General features: G+C 45.6%; 2 protein-coding genes across 10 annotated transcripts in view; both read right to left on the reverse strand.

Annotated features, from left to right (window-relative positions):
* ATG7 (autophagy related 7) overlaps positions 1 to 13,036 on the reverse strand; it is a 350,121-nt gene that overhangs the window by 279,922 nt on the left and 57,163 nt on the right. The window lies entirely within an intron of this gene.
* The window catches only part of HRH1 (histamine receptor H1), a 97,290-nt gene that overhangs the window by 9,946 nt on the left and 74,308 nt on the right, over positions 1 to 13,036 (reverse strand). The window lies entirely within an intron of this gene.

Genomic DNA, 13,036 nt, shown 5'->3' on the forward strand with positions numbered 1-13,036 from the left:
AGGAATTGGGAGGGAATCACTGGAAGTAACTGGAGCGCAGAATGACAAGTCTGGAAAGGCACATTGGGGCCAAGATGTAACGCGGCTCTTTCACATCTCTATGCCTTGGCCTGTGCTGTTTCCCCTGCCCAGAGCACCCTTTTGTCTTGAAGCTCTTCGCTGCTCCTCCTTCTGTGTGCCCACAACACTTCTAACACTCCCCTTGCCATCACTTATCTTAGCATTCTTGTTTGGCTGATTCTCCCCAACTAAACAGGGAGCACCTCTAAGGCATGGCGTGTGTCCACAATTTCTGTTTCTGAAGTGCAACGCCCGTGACCACCTTGACGGCAGGGCCCACACCTTTACACTCGCTGCCATTCTCCTGTGCTGGGACCAGGCTGGCGCACGACAGATGCTTAACAGAAGTTTACTGGATGACCTCTGAAAAAATGAGACACACGTGGATAAAGAACAGCAGAACACACAGCAAAAGGGACCTAAATGCAGAAGGTGTGGGCATATTTTTCAAAAAGATGTTTAAACCAACAGAAATTTGAGAAAAGACTTATTCTATTGATGAATATTGATACATTTCAGCTAACTTTTCTACTTTTTCCTGGAAACTTTATTGTTAGACATTTCTTTCATGGTAATCCAAAACATGAATAAAGATTTATGTACAAAGATGCTTACTGCAACATTTATATATGATAGGAAATAAAAGGAAATAGTCTAACATTTGGGAACTAAATGTATTATGGGATAGCTACAGAAGAGAATATCATGCAGTCATCGATAATCACATTTATGGAGTGCCAGTAATGATATGAGAATGTTTATCAGGAAATTAAATTTACAACAGACATTGTTTGTACAGGATGATGTCAATTCTGTTAACAGGCTTAGAGCGAGAGTGAATTTCTATTATCTTATATTAACAGTGGTTTCCTCTGGGTAGTGGATGATCAAGATAAGATAAAGATTTATCTTTTGTATTTCCCAAAATTTCAACAATGAGAATGCCTTAGTTTTATAATAGGCAAAACAAGAACTAGCTGCACTCATTTTAAAAAACAAAATAAAACAGACTTATTCCATCAAAAAAATGTTTAAAAAAGAAATGTCTTCCACATTCTTGGCACACCTTTTATTTTCTACAGTAAAAAGTGAAAGTTTGGGATTTCTTTCTTGCTATAATCTGAACTGCCTCTCCCACCACTCCCCGTTCCAAACTGCTCCACCGTCTGCCTCATTTGTATTGGATGGTTATTCCCGTCAAGTAAGTCAGAACATTGATGTCTTTGCTCTAATTCCGAAGAAAGAGGCGCCATGCATAAGGGTGCCCCAAGGATTGTGTATTGTCATTGAGTCTGGCCAGGGCATAATTTCCATAAAACATCCAGGTTTATCAGTGCCATTGGCAGCGGTGCAGAGAGCAGATTGCAAATAGCAAAATCCCATTATGAGTGCAGTGATGTAGGAATGTGGCTGACTTAGAATCTAGGGCAGGGCTGGGTTAAGAGTCAGCCTCTGGGTAGGGGACCTTGTGGGCAGACAGTGGCCCCGAAGCTTCTTCTGGGGGTGGAGGTACACATTCCAAAGTCTACAGAGTCAGAGAGGAAAAATTAATAAGAACAGGGGGCCGTGTGTAGAACAAGGCGTGATGGGGACTGGGGCAAGCTGACAAGTATATTCTCTGTCCAAAGAGGACAGCTGCCACTCAGATGCCACCAACTGCTGCAAGTCCAGATCTGCCTATTTTTTAAATGAACCACAAAAACTGGATTTTTACATGAAATCTTTTAGTTTTTAAATGTTGTTAATTATTCAACTGTTTCATTTGTTTTCTTGAACACTTGAACACAGGTCAAGCAGAACCAATTTTGGGGACATGACCTGTGAGCCCTGAGCTGCAAATGTCAAGCTAGTTCACAGGGGGATCCAGAGTACGGAAGATGAGGTAACGACCCCAGAGCGGACGACTTTTAGAGTATTTGCCCAGCTCACAACAAGCCTCTTTCTCTGAGATGCAGCATCCACCTAAGGGTGGGCCCTGGCAGCCATAGTTAAACTGTGTAACGCCCACCCCGGGGCACCTGTGACTGGACCAGAGGTCGTCATCCGCCCCCAAATGGGCCCATCAGCCCAACTCTCTCTTCTGGAAAGCTGGAGCTGGGGTTGTGCTTTCAAGACAGCCTGTTGGTCTCCTGAACTGAAGTGATGGGAAGGTGGGGGCTGAAGAAGCCACCGAGGGGCAGCATTGCTCATCTCCAGGCATGCCGAAGTGGAGGAAGGGAGAGGGGGAGGCAGCAGACAAATGCGATGATTTACACACTGCAACAGCTGATGTCCATGTGCAAAAAAGATGGATTTAGACCTTTCTCTCACACCATACACAAAAATTAACTCACAGGTGACAATGGTACTGAATGTAAGAGCTAAACCTCTTAAAACTCTTAGAAGAAATCATACGAAAAAAGCTTTGTGACCTTGAGTTAGGCAAAGATTTCTTAGATATGACACCAAAGGCACAGCCAAGAAAGGAAAAAAATTGCTAAATTGGACTTCAAAATTAAAAACCTTTTGTGCTTCAAAAGGCACCACTGAGAAAGTGAAGAGCTATGGAATGGGAAAAATATCTCTATATGATATATCTGATACACCATATATCTAATGTATCCAGAATAGATGAAGAACGCTTCCAACTCAATAAGGAGAGGACAAAGAATCCAATTTAAAAATGAACAAAGAATTTGAATAGACATTTCACTAAAGAAGATACAGGAATGGCTCCTAAGCTCATGAAAAGATGCTCAACATCATTAGTCATCAGGGAAATGCAATCCAAATGACAAGGAGGTACCACTTCACACCCACTGGGATGAGCATAATTTAAAAAGAGAGATAATAAGTGTTGAAGAGGATGTGGAGAAATGAGAACCCTCATATACTGCTGGTGGGAATGCAAAATGGTGCAGCCATGGTGGAAAAGTCTGGCAGTTCCTCAAACAATTAAACATAGTTACCACATGACTCAGAGATTTCACATCTAGATATATAGTTCAAGAGAACTGAAAATATATGTCCACACGAAATTGGTATATGAATGTTCACAGCATTATTCATAATAGCCAAAAAGAGGAAACAACCCAATGTTCATCAACTGGTGGGTGGATAATCAAAATATGGGATATCCAGGCAATCGAATATTATTTGTCAGTAAGAAAGTACCAACATCTGCTATAACATGAATCACGCTAAGTGAAAGAAGCCAGACACAAAAGGCAACACATTGTCTGATTCCATTCATATGAAATGTCCAGAATAGACAACTCCACACAAACAGAAGACAGATTGGTGGCTGTCTGGGCCTGGGGGTGGGGATGGGAAAGGGTCTTTTGGGAGTGATGACAATGTTCTAAAATTGGATTCTGACAATGATTGTACAACTCTGTAAATTTGCTAACAATAATTGAATTGCATGATTCACTTAAAATGGGTGAATTTCATGGTATGTAAATTATACCTCAATAAAGTTTTTTAGAAAAAAATTCCGTGGCCTAAGAAAGAGGCTGCCTGGGTTTCCAGATCTCTCTGTTTTCAAAACCTACTTCTGTATATACCAGTGTTGCTCCCCAAAATACCTACCAGGCACTAGGATTAAAAAAATAAAAATAAAGAAGTGTTAGACAAACAAGGATGAAACTAGGGTGAGTCCCAAACAGCCACTCGTGTTGGGCCACAAACTTCACTCTGAGTTTCCCAGGAGCCAGAGCAAAGAGGGAAACAGGATCAATTACAAGAGTCTAGTGTCATTTAGTTGCTTAGCAGAAGGACAACTCTAGCTGGTACTAAGTTTTAGATAAAATGTATCTCATGGTTTCTTGTAAAAGGGGCACAGTGAGATGTTACACACAAATTCTTAGTTATTTATCAGAAGCGGAAGTACAGAAATGACTTAGCCACATAACCCTCTCCTCCTGCACCTCTCCCATCTTCTTTCACTTTATAATTTGCCTTACGAGTTTGGGAGGTTGGACTCGTTTGATTGTTTGTCTGCTTCTTCTATCTCCTACCCCTGGTGTGACAGGCTGGGATTTTAAAAATTAGGCACAGAAAAGGGAAGCTGAAGGATAATTATCACTAAATGGCAACGAAAAGGAATATAAAAAGCCCCGTTCCATGACCTCTCACGCTCGGGCCTTGAAAAGCAATGAAGGAAAAGAAAAGCAGCATTTCAAAGACTTTCTACGTACCAGCATTGGGCTGGGAGGTGGCCGGTGCTGCCTCATTTAATCCTCACAGTGATGCCGACTTCACAATAAAGGAACCCTTTTTGCCCTCATTTTAAAGATGTGGAAACAGAGGCTTCTGGAACAAAGAGGGCTTCGTGTGCTGCACTAAGACCCAAGGGCCACTGAAGAGCAAGTTTCTTAAAGGCCCAAGTGACCCCCACCTTCTAAGACATTTGAATGAGCTTCAGAGCCCTCCCCCTCCCGCCCTCCCTGCCCCCCTTCTCCCTATGGTGAGAAAGAGGTAAGTCAATAAAGACTTCAAATAAAGGTTTCACGGAATTGGAAGCACAAACATCCGTGCTAACAGTAGACAAGGACAGTGCACACAACACGAGGCCCAGCGCACACACGTATCATTTCAGGATACGATGAATACTATTTTCTTTTGGTTCCAAATCCCTGGAGATTAAGCCTTAAGAAAGGAATTTTCAAAGACTAAAGTTATCCAGGCCATTCTCTTCCTGAGGAAAAAAAAAATTATTTATGATATTGAGGTAAATAAAAGAGCTGGCAGAAGAGAAAGGAGAGGTAGATGCGATGCTTACAAGAGGGAGCTCCTAGGTAATTAGGAGTTTCTTTAATGTCTCCGAATCCTTCAGTCAAGTGACGCTGTGGCTGGCTGTGCCCCGGCCACACCTGGGGCTCCGCTGCGCCACCTGCTGGTCAAGCCCTCCCACTGGTTCTGAGGCCAGACGTCTCTAAACTGGGGTCTGGGTGAGTGTCAATGTATGTGTAGGCACCTAAGTGTGACGGATGCATGGGGACATGGGTGAGTGTGAATCAGCCTGGCTGCTGGTTCTGTTCTGCTCTCCATGGACTCCTTCATTCACCGATCTATCCATTCGTTCTCCCTTCCTTCCATCAGTCCATTCACCCATCCAAAAAATCTTTATTGAGAGATGCTCTTTGTCAGTTACAGATGTTCTGATAGGAGGAGGACAGACACGATCCCTGCCCTCATGGAGCTTGCAGCCTACACCAGTGTTCTCAACGTCGGCTGCCTGGGGAGCTTTTAAAACCTACTGAGATTTCTGTTTCTGGGAAGATGAAGCACAGATGCCTTTCCTCCTTCTTCGGCTAAGTACAATTAAATACCCTGGACACTATATTTAAAGCAAACAGAAGATGACTCTGAAAGGTGGAGAGGCAAAGACAGCCCAGCTGGAACCCCAAGACCCGCAGAACAGCACAGCGCTGAGTTCCCCGGGCTTTCATTTGGCCACATGTATCTGAGAGTCTGCGATGAAGAAGCTGGCAACTCAGAAAAGCCAGGGGGCACAGACAAAAAAAAAATCCCCAACAAATGCCTGCTGTGTCTAGCCAGGAAAGGGGCAGTCTAGCAAAACAGAAAACTTCTAGACAATATCTGCCCTACTGCAGCCAGACACCATAGAAAACACTGGAGCCCTGTTTCCATCCTAGCCAGCAAAGGCTGAGTGGGGAGCCAAGTTGCCACCTCTGTCAGGCTGCAACAAGGCACCTCAAGCCCCCTGCCAGGGTGGTGTCCCTGCAGCCCCCAGCAGGGAGCTGGGACTTTCATCCCCATCAGATGGAGAGAAGCCCTGCACCCAACCTGCACCCCCGAGTGTCAGTGGGGGCCACGAGGGGAGCAGTAAGAGGCACATCCATCCCTCCCAGCCAGGGAGGGATCCCTGGAGGCCACGTGGGGGCCAGAGCTCCCCGCCTGCTCATCCGCAATGGAGACCCCCGCCCTGCAGGTGCCACAGAAGCTGAGCGGGGCATCTGGACTTCCACGCCCACCTGGAAGTGCTGAGGTGGTGCAGGCTCTCCCCACTGCCTCCTGCTTCCCTGCAGCAGCAGCAGCGTCACAGATGGCCAGACACAACAGAAGCCCCAAAGAGGACCCAGGGTCCTGTAACATGATACCTAAAATGTCCACATTTCAGTGGAAAATCACCTATCAAAAATGGGAAGGTTTCTAACTGAATTTTTTAAAAGCAGTCAATAGATACGAATGCCAAGACGACAGAGACGTTAGGATTACCTGACAAAGATTTTAAAGTAGTCATCATAAATATGCTTCAACGTGCAGATGTGAACACACTTGAAACAAATGAAAACAGAGAACGTCTCAGGAAAGAAACAGAAGACGAGAAGCAGCAGAAAATGGAAATTCCAGAACCGAAAAATCCAATAACTGAAAAGAGCTCAGGGTATGGCTCAACAGTAGGATGGAGGGGACAGAGGAATGGGCCAGTGAACTGGAGGGCAGAAGACAGAAATTACCCAGTACGAACACCAGAGGGAAACAGACCGAAACAGAAAATGAACAGAGTCCCAGGGACCTGTCAGATTATAACAAAAGAGCAAACCATCGTGTCATCATAATCTTGGAAGTTGATGAGACAGAGGGTGGGGATGAAAAAGTCCTTGAAGCAACAATGGCTGAAAACTTCCTAAAATTGGCAAGAGACATAAATTTAGAGCGCCAATCTGAGACTGTCCCGGAGGTAAGCAGAAGGATCGAAAACAAGTGTGAGTCACCATTCGTTAATGCCACATCTCTGTACCATTTAGAGCCACTTCAGAGACCACCTAAAATGTGATAAACACTATTTTAAATCTCATCATACAATTATTTGGCTCTTAAATGCCTTTAAGGAAAAGCTCAAACTCCTTAGGCTGCTGGCATGACATTTCCTTCATGTCTGGCCCACTACAGTCCAGTAAAAATGAAGTCACGGTCCCCAAACACCCCAGGTTCTCTCAGCCTTTGGGGCTCTGCACATGTTATTTCCTACTCCAGGAAAAGGATGTACCTTGAGGGTTGGGACCTCATTTTTGTTTGCTATTGTCTCCTTCTGGGCTATTTCATGGCTTGCCTGGAACAAAGTGAGAAGGATAAAAAAGAGAAAGGGGGGGTTGATAAAGAATATGGGAAGAAAAGAGGAAGGAAGGGAGAAGGAAGGGAGGGAGGCAAGGAAAGAGGGAAGGAAGAGTGGAGGAAGGAAGATATTGATGAACTTCTGTTCACCTTACAAAACCCACTTTAAAAGTTCCTTTCTCTTTGAAGCTTTCCTGTATCCTTTAGTCACATCTAAACATTCCTTCCTCTGGGTTCCCACAGTGTTGTTTCCATATCTCTATTAAGGCATTTAATTCTCTGTCTTCTACTGAATGAATAAATGAACGAATGAAGGAATTCAGGTATCCTTCACTTAGACTTTGATTCTTACAAGGGCAGGGACAATATGATATTCGCCTATAACTGTAGCACCTAGCGCGGTGGTTCTCAACCTTGGCTGCACATTGGTATCACATGGGGAGCTTTAAAAATAACACCAATGCCTGGGTCCCACTTTTGGCCATGATTCTGATTTAATTGGTCTGGAGTGTGGTCTGGGTCTCAGGATTTTTGAAAATTCTCCAGATGCAGCCAAGGTTGTGAACCATTATCCTAACCCAAAGCTGAGTGGTAGGAGGAGCTCAATAAATGAGGAATGAGTGAATGAACAAATTCCACCTTTAACTTATCACAGTCCTGACCCACGTGACCATTTTCAGGGTTTCTTGTTTGCCAATTCACAAATCTATTCAGGAAGTATTAATTAAGCAATAGCACGGTACCAGGTGTTATGCTCAGCCAAGCTGCTGGAGATGGAAACACAAGTAAGACTCGCCCTTCTCCCCCTTGTTCCAACGTGCCTAGAGGAAGCCGGGGCTGTGTCCTAGTTCATCCGAGAACTTTCTGTCCTGCAGGTGAACTGGCTAGTCCCAACAGCAATCATCTCCCTAGCGACTGACAGCAAACATTACCTTCTGGCTTCTTCCTTGAGCAAATGCAAGGACAGACTCTATTTACGCCCAGAGAGAAAGTTCCTAGAGGGTGGGTGTGAGTCAAGAGACCAAGAAGAAAGTGGTCCCGGCTAGATCTCTCCAATCACTGCGGAAGAGAAGGCGAGTCTCAGCAGGCAGACTAAAGCCCAGAGCTGCTCAAGTAAACCTCCTGCGAGGTGTGTGTTTGCACAAAGAAAACCCAAGACCTCGGGATAGGATTAAGACCTTAATCATCCAGAGAAAGGGGACTCCCTTCCCTCTGCTGTCCCCTCGTACTTAGGCCTGCTTTAAGATTTGCATTACGCATTACTGAAGAGCAGAGACGATGACCATTTGTGCCACGGCTGCTCTGGTGCAGACTTGGATAATATCTCCTCTCAGCTGTTCTCACAGCTCCCTAACTGACCGTCCGCATCCTGGCCGTGGCCGCTTCAGCCCATTCCACACACAGAAGCTAGATACTCTTTCTAATGCCACAAATCCAATCCCCTCTTTCTCCTATCTGAAACTCTTTAATGGCTTGCCATTGCTGTCAGGACATAACAGCATCCATAGAATAACCCCCCATGTACAATACAAACATAATCCAAATAAAACAGGGTTGTCTTGTGTCCGATCTAACCACAGTATCACATTCAGAAGAAATTCAAGTTAAACATCCAGAAAGAAAAAAGTTGGAAAATAACTTAAATCTTTACTGAAGACTCTCAAAGAGGCAAAAAAAAAAAAAAAAAAGTCCTAAAGAACCTCTCCCTCATCTATCACCCCATAGTGCCACCTCCTGTGTCAGCAGCTCACCGTCACATCTCCCTTCCCCCTCTAAAAACATTAGCTTTCATTGGCTCCCACGTTATGACCTCTTTCTTTCTCTCACTCACTCTCCAAGCTTCCTGACCTATCGAAGGGCACCATGCATCTCTCAGAAATGCACCTAGCTTCCCCAGTGCCTTCTTTTCTTCATTCCTGACTCCAATCAGTACAACAGAAGCCCAAGAGATAAACATTCAAAAACAGGTTCTACTCTGTTTATATGGTAAAACCTTTGACCCCGTCATACAAGAGCCTTTTCCATCTGCACTCCACATCAGGTGCAGCCTCATCCTCTGATGCTCCACTTTCCCCACGAGGCCCGGCTCTTTCACAGCCTCCTACCTTTGCAAATGCTGTTCCCTCTGCCAGGGATGCCTTCTCTTCCTCTCAGCCTGGCGAGACATTCAATTAATTCTTTATAATCAGCTCTGATGTCACTTCCTTTAAGGCTTTTCTCAATTCCACCAGACAGGGTTCATTTGCTTCCTTCTCCAGGGTTTTCCTGAACTTTGTACAGACCTCTATTCTAAACTGTGTCAAGCTGGGTTGTAATCCCTTGATTATTGACCAAACTTTTCATCAGACTGCGGGTGTCACATTTAAGTCTGAGTCATCTCTGTGTCCTCAGCTCCAAGAACCAGGGAGGTGCTCAATAAGCAGGCGGTGAATGTTCCAGAAATATGCTCCAGCTATGAGCGCTGCAGGAAAGCATTTACCTGCGCTCTCCTCTCTGCTCACAAGTTGGGGATGCCTGGGAGCCTGTGTCACATCGGAGCTTGAGAGAGGCACCTGGCACTCGCCTGGCTGTGCCTGCATACCCTCCCTCATGATGCCCTCCAAAGGGTGGTCTCTCCCTCTCTCTGAGTCCAACCAGGCCTGGTTCTCACCAAGTCACAAAAGGAGTTAAAAGCAGCAACTAGGCGTGAAAATAAAATAAAGGCATTGAGACTTGAAAGGAAGAAGTAAACCTATCTGTGTTGGCAGATGACATGATTTTGTACGTAGAAAATCCTAAGGAATCTACAAGAAAACTATTAGAGCTCATAACTGAGCTCAGGGGACCCAGGTCCTCAGTTTGGGATTGGAGGGGCCCCCTCTGTCGCCTGGATCCACCCTTCCCATGGCATTTCTCAGCACACCATCCTTTCCATGCTTTTGGCACTAGCACATGAGCGTCCTGTTCAACCTGCTCTCCCCTCTGCCCCGAGCCTATCACCGCCTCGGTCTGCAATGCTTCTCTCCCACCAGCACCTGAGCTCTCAAGTCGAGAAATAAGAGCTACATTTAGTAAGGCCAAGAGTTGGACATGCGTCATCTCATTTAATCCTCACTGAAACCCCCTGAGGTAGGAACTATTCTTATTACCCACGTTTGTCAGATGAGACTGTCCCCATCCTTTGCCCAAGCTCACACAGCTTTCTGGCCCAGATGGGCTTTGAAGCAAGGGCTGCCTGACTCCAACATCCAAATCCATCACCTAAAAGTTGGGAAGACAACAGAGGTGCAGTTCCAATGCCACTTCCCCTGGCTGGATGCATCTCCTCTCTCCCCAACCCGAACTCCAAGCTGGTGAAGTTACCAGTCCCTCCTGCTGGCACTCAGCGCTGACTCTGTGCTGTGGTCATTCATGCAGAGCTTTGCTCTCCCCTGTTGGGCTGCAAGTTCCTTGGGAACAGGAGCCATGTCTTAATCAGCTTTGGAGCCTCAGGTGCTGGCACAGCTTAGCACGCACTAGGTTCTGACAAAGATTCTTTGCTTGACCACACCTTAGTCAGGCTCCTGAATGTTCTCCTACACCATCTGTGCCCTTCCTTGTAAAATCTAGTTTCAGGAAGAACCCTGCCGGGTCAGCCTCACCAGAACCCCGCCCCGACACCTGCTCAGGCTCCTCATCAGCACCAGCCCCCAGGTGCGCGATCACCCTGGCCTGGCTTTGGCAAGAATCCTCTGAGGTCAGTTTAGCCAGAACCTTCCTTTCCCCTGATGTTTCTTTTCAGTCATTTTCCATCCACTGACTCCAGCCCTGCTCCTTGGCTATAAATTCCACTTGTCCGTGCCATATTCAGACCTGAGCCCCATTTCTCTCCCCGACTCTAGAATCCCATTGCTGTGGTCCCTAACCCTACAACGGATGTCCTGAATAAAGGCGGCCTGACCATCTTCAAGAAGCATCATTGACTACTTTTGTCTTTAACGGTACACAGCTCGCAGAGCTTCGGCAAGGATGAAATGAGATGGTCGGGGAACAATGTCCTAAGGAGCACACTTGTCTGTTCCCTTTGGCGAGCACAAGAGAGCAGCCACCACTTGTAGGTGGGGGTGAGGATGATGAGGCTGGAACATATTGTGGGTCGGGGGAGGGCTGTCTCCTTCCTCAGTGACAGCTCCCCATACAGAGGGGCTATCCTAGAGAGAAGAGCTGCACTCCACACGGCACAGGATTTGTGCACTCATCTTTGTTTACTGTGCATCTGGCCCATGGTGGGTGCTTAGAAAATATCTGTTGAATAAATTTGCTGTGTGACTTTGAGCTCTTCTCTCAACTTCTCTGGGCCTCTTCCATGAAACAAGGGGGTTGCAATAGATCAGAGGCTTTCAAACTTTTCCTGTCTTTTCTTGGTATTGCAGCTACTGGTTCATGTAAAAAATTGTATCAAACCGATAAAAGCAGGTTGCTCTGGTTGGAGTGGAGAAGTGGGAGATCCAGAGCCCCATGTGCTTGGCTCTTCCCCCTCTCTTCGCCTCAGACTCCCCCGAAGACCCTCACAGCACAGTGTGATAGCAATAAAGCAGAACGAACCCTAAAAGTCCTTATAGGTCAAAAATTCAGATTTCTCTTTAAGGAACATCTGCATTTTAAGAGCATGGCTCTGAAAAGGGGAAATTCTTTCTGACACATGTGGACAACTATGTCGAGTGTCCAACATGCTTACCGGTGGGATGTGAAGTACCTTGATCAGAAGGGGGAGCTTGTCCTTCAGACAGAGGGTGAACACTTCCCAGTGGCTTGAAACTGCAGTGGATACAGAGAACCACTTGCTCTGCCTTCATAGGTACATGAGTTGGCTCCGGCCACACAGCATGTCGCCAGTCAGAAACTCAGACCACTGTTGCTTCCGGGCGGCCTGTCATCTTTTTCCTAAATGGGCACCTGCTTCAATCCTACTTTTCTCCACAGATTTTTTTCCCTCTTCCCATTTTCCAGAACTCACTAAAACCTCCACTGGTTATAAGCAATTTAAACAGTGCAGAGAACTTGGAGGAAGTTGAACAAATGGATGGGTGATAGGCAAATAGCTTCAGATTTCAGTATTTTAGTCAAATTTGCACACAACACCTGGAATTTACAATCACATGGGAACCACTTAGCTTCTTAGGAAAGCAATCATGGAAGCCAGAGAATGGAAATGGAAAATAATCATAGTTTTCATAAATGTCTGCCAAGAGAACTTTCCTGATGAAGATTATTGGGTAATTTTAAAAAGACACTGATATACCCATATTCACAGCAGCATGATTCACAATAGCCAAGGGTAGAAGCGACTCAAGTGTCTAACAATGGCTGAATGAATAAGCAAAATGTGGTATATCCATACAACGGACTATTAGCCTTAAAAGGGAAGGAAATCTTGACACATGCCACAACATGAATGAACTTTGAAGACATTACGTTAAGTGAAATGAGCCAGTCACAAGAAGACAAATACTTGATTCCACTCACACACAGAGGAGTCAAGTTCACAGAGACAGAAAGAGAGGTGGTTGCCAGGGACTGGGGGAGGGGGAGGGGGAGTTCAATGGGGATGGTGTTCAATGGGGATATTCAATGGGGGCGGAGTTTCAGTTTTGCAAGATGAAAAAAGTCCTGGAGATGGATGGTGGCAATGGTGCACAACAATGCAAATGTACTTGAATGCCACTGAACTGTACACCTAAAAAATGGTGAAAATAGTAAACTTCATGTTATGCCTATTTTACCACAATTATAAGTAAATAAGAAACCAAGCAGCTGCTTACAGCACGCTAGGCTGAGGGGGCCTCACAGGACAGGATTTATTGGTTGGAGGGGATCTTTAGAAGTAACCTTCCTGGGAATTCAGGGTAGATTGAATGGAAGTGTCTTCTAGGAGCTGCCAGTGCATTGACTGAAT

The sequence above is a fragment of the Equus asinus genome, chromosome 21 (genome assembly GCF_041296235.1).
Source record: "Equus asinus isolate D_3611 breed Donkey chromosome 21, EquAss-T2T_v2, whole genome shotgun sequence".
NCBI classification, from domain to species: Eukaryota; Metazoa; Chordata; class Mammalia; order Perissodactyla; family Equidae; genus Equus; species Equus asinus.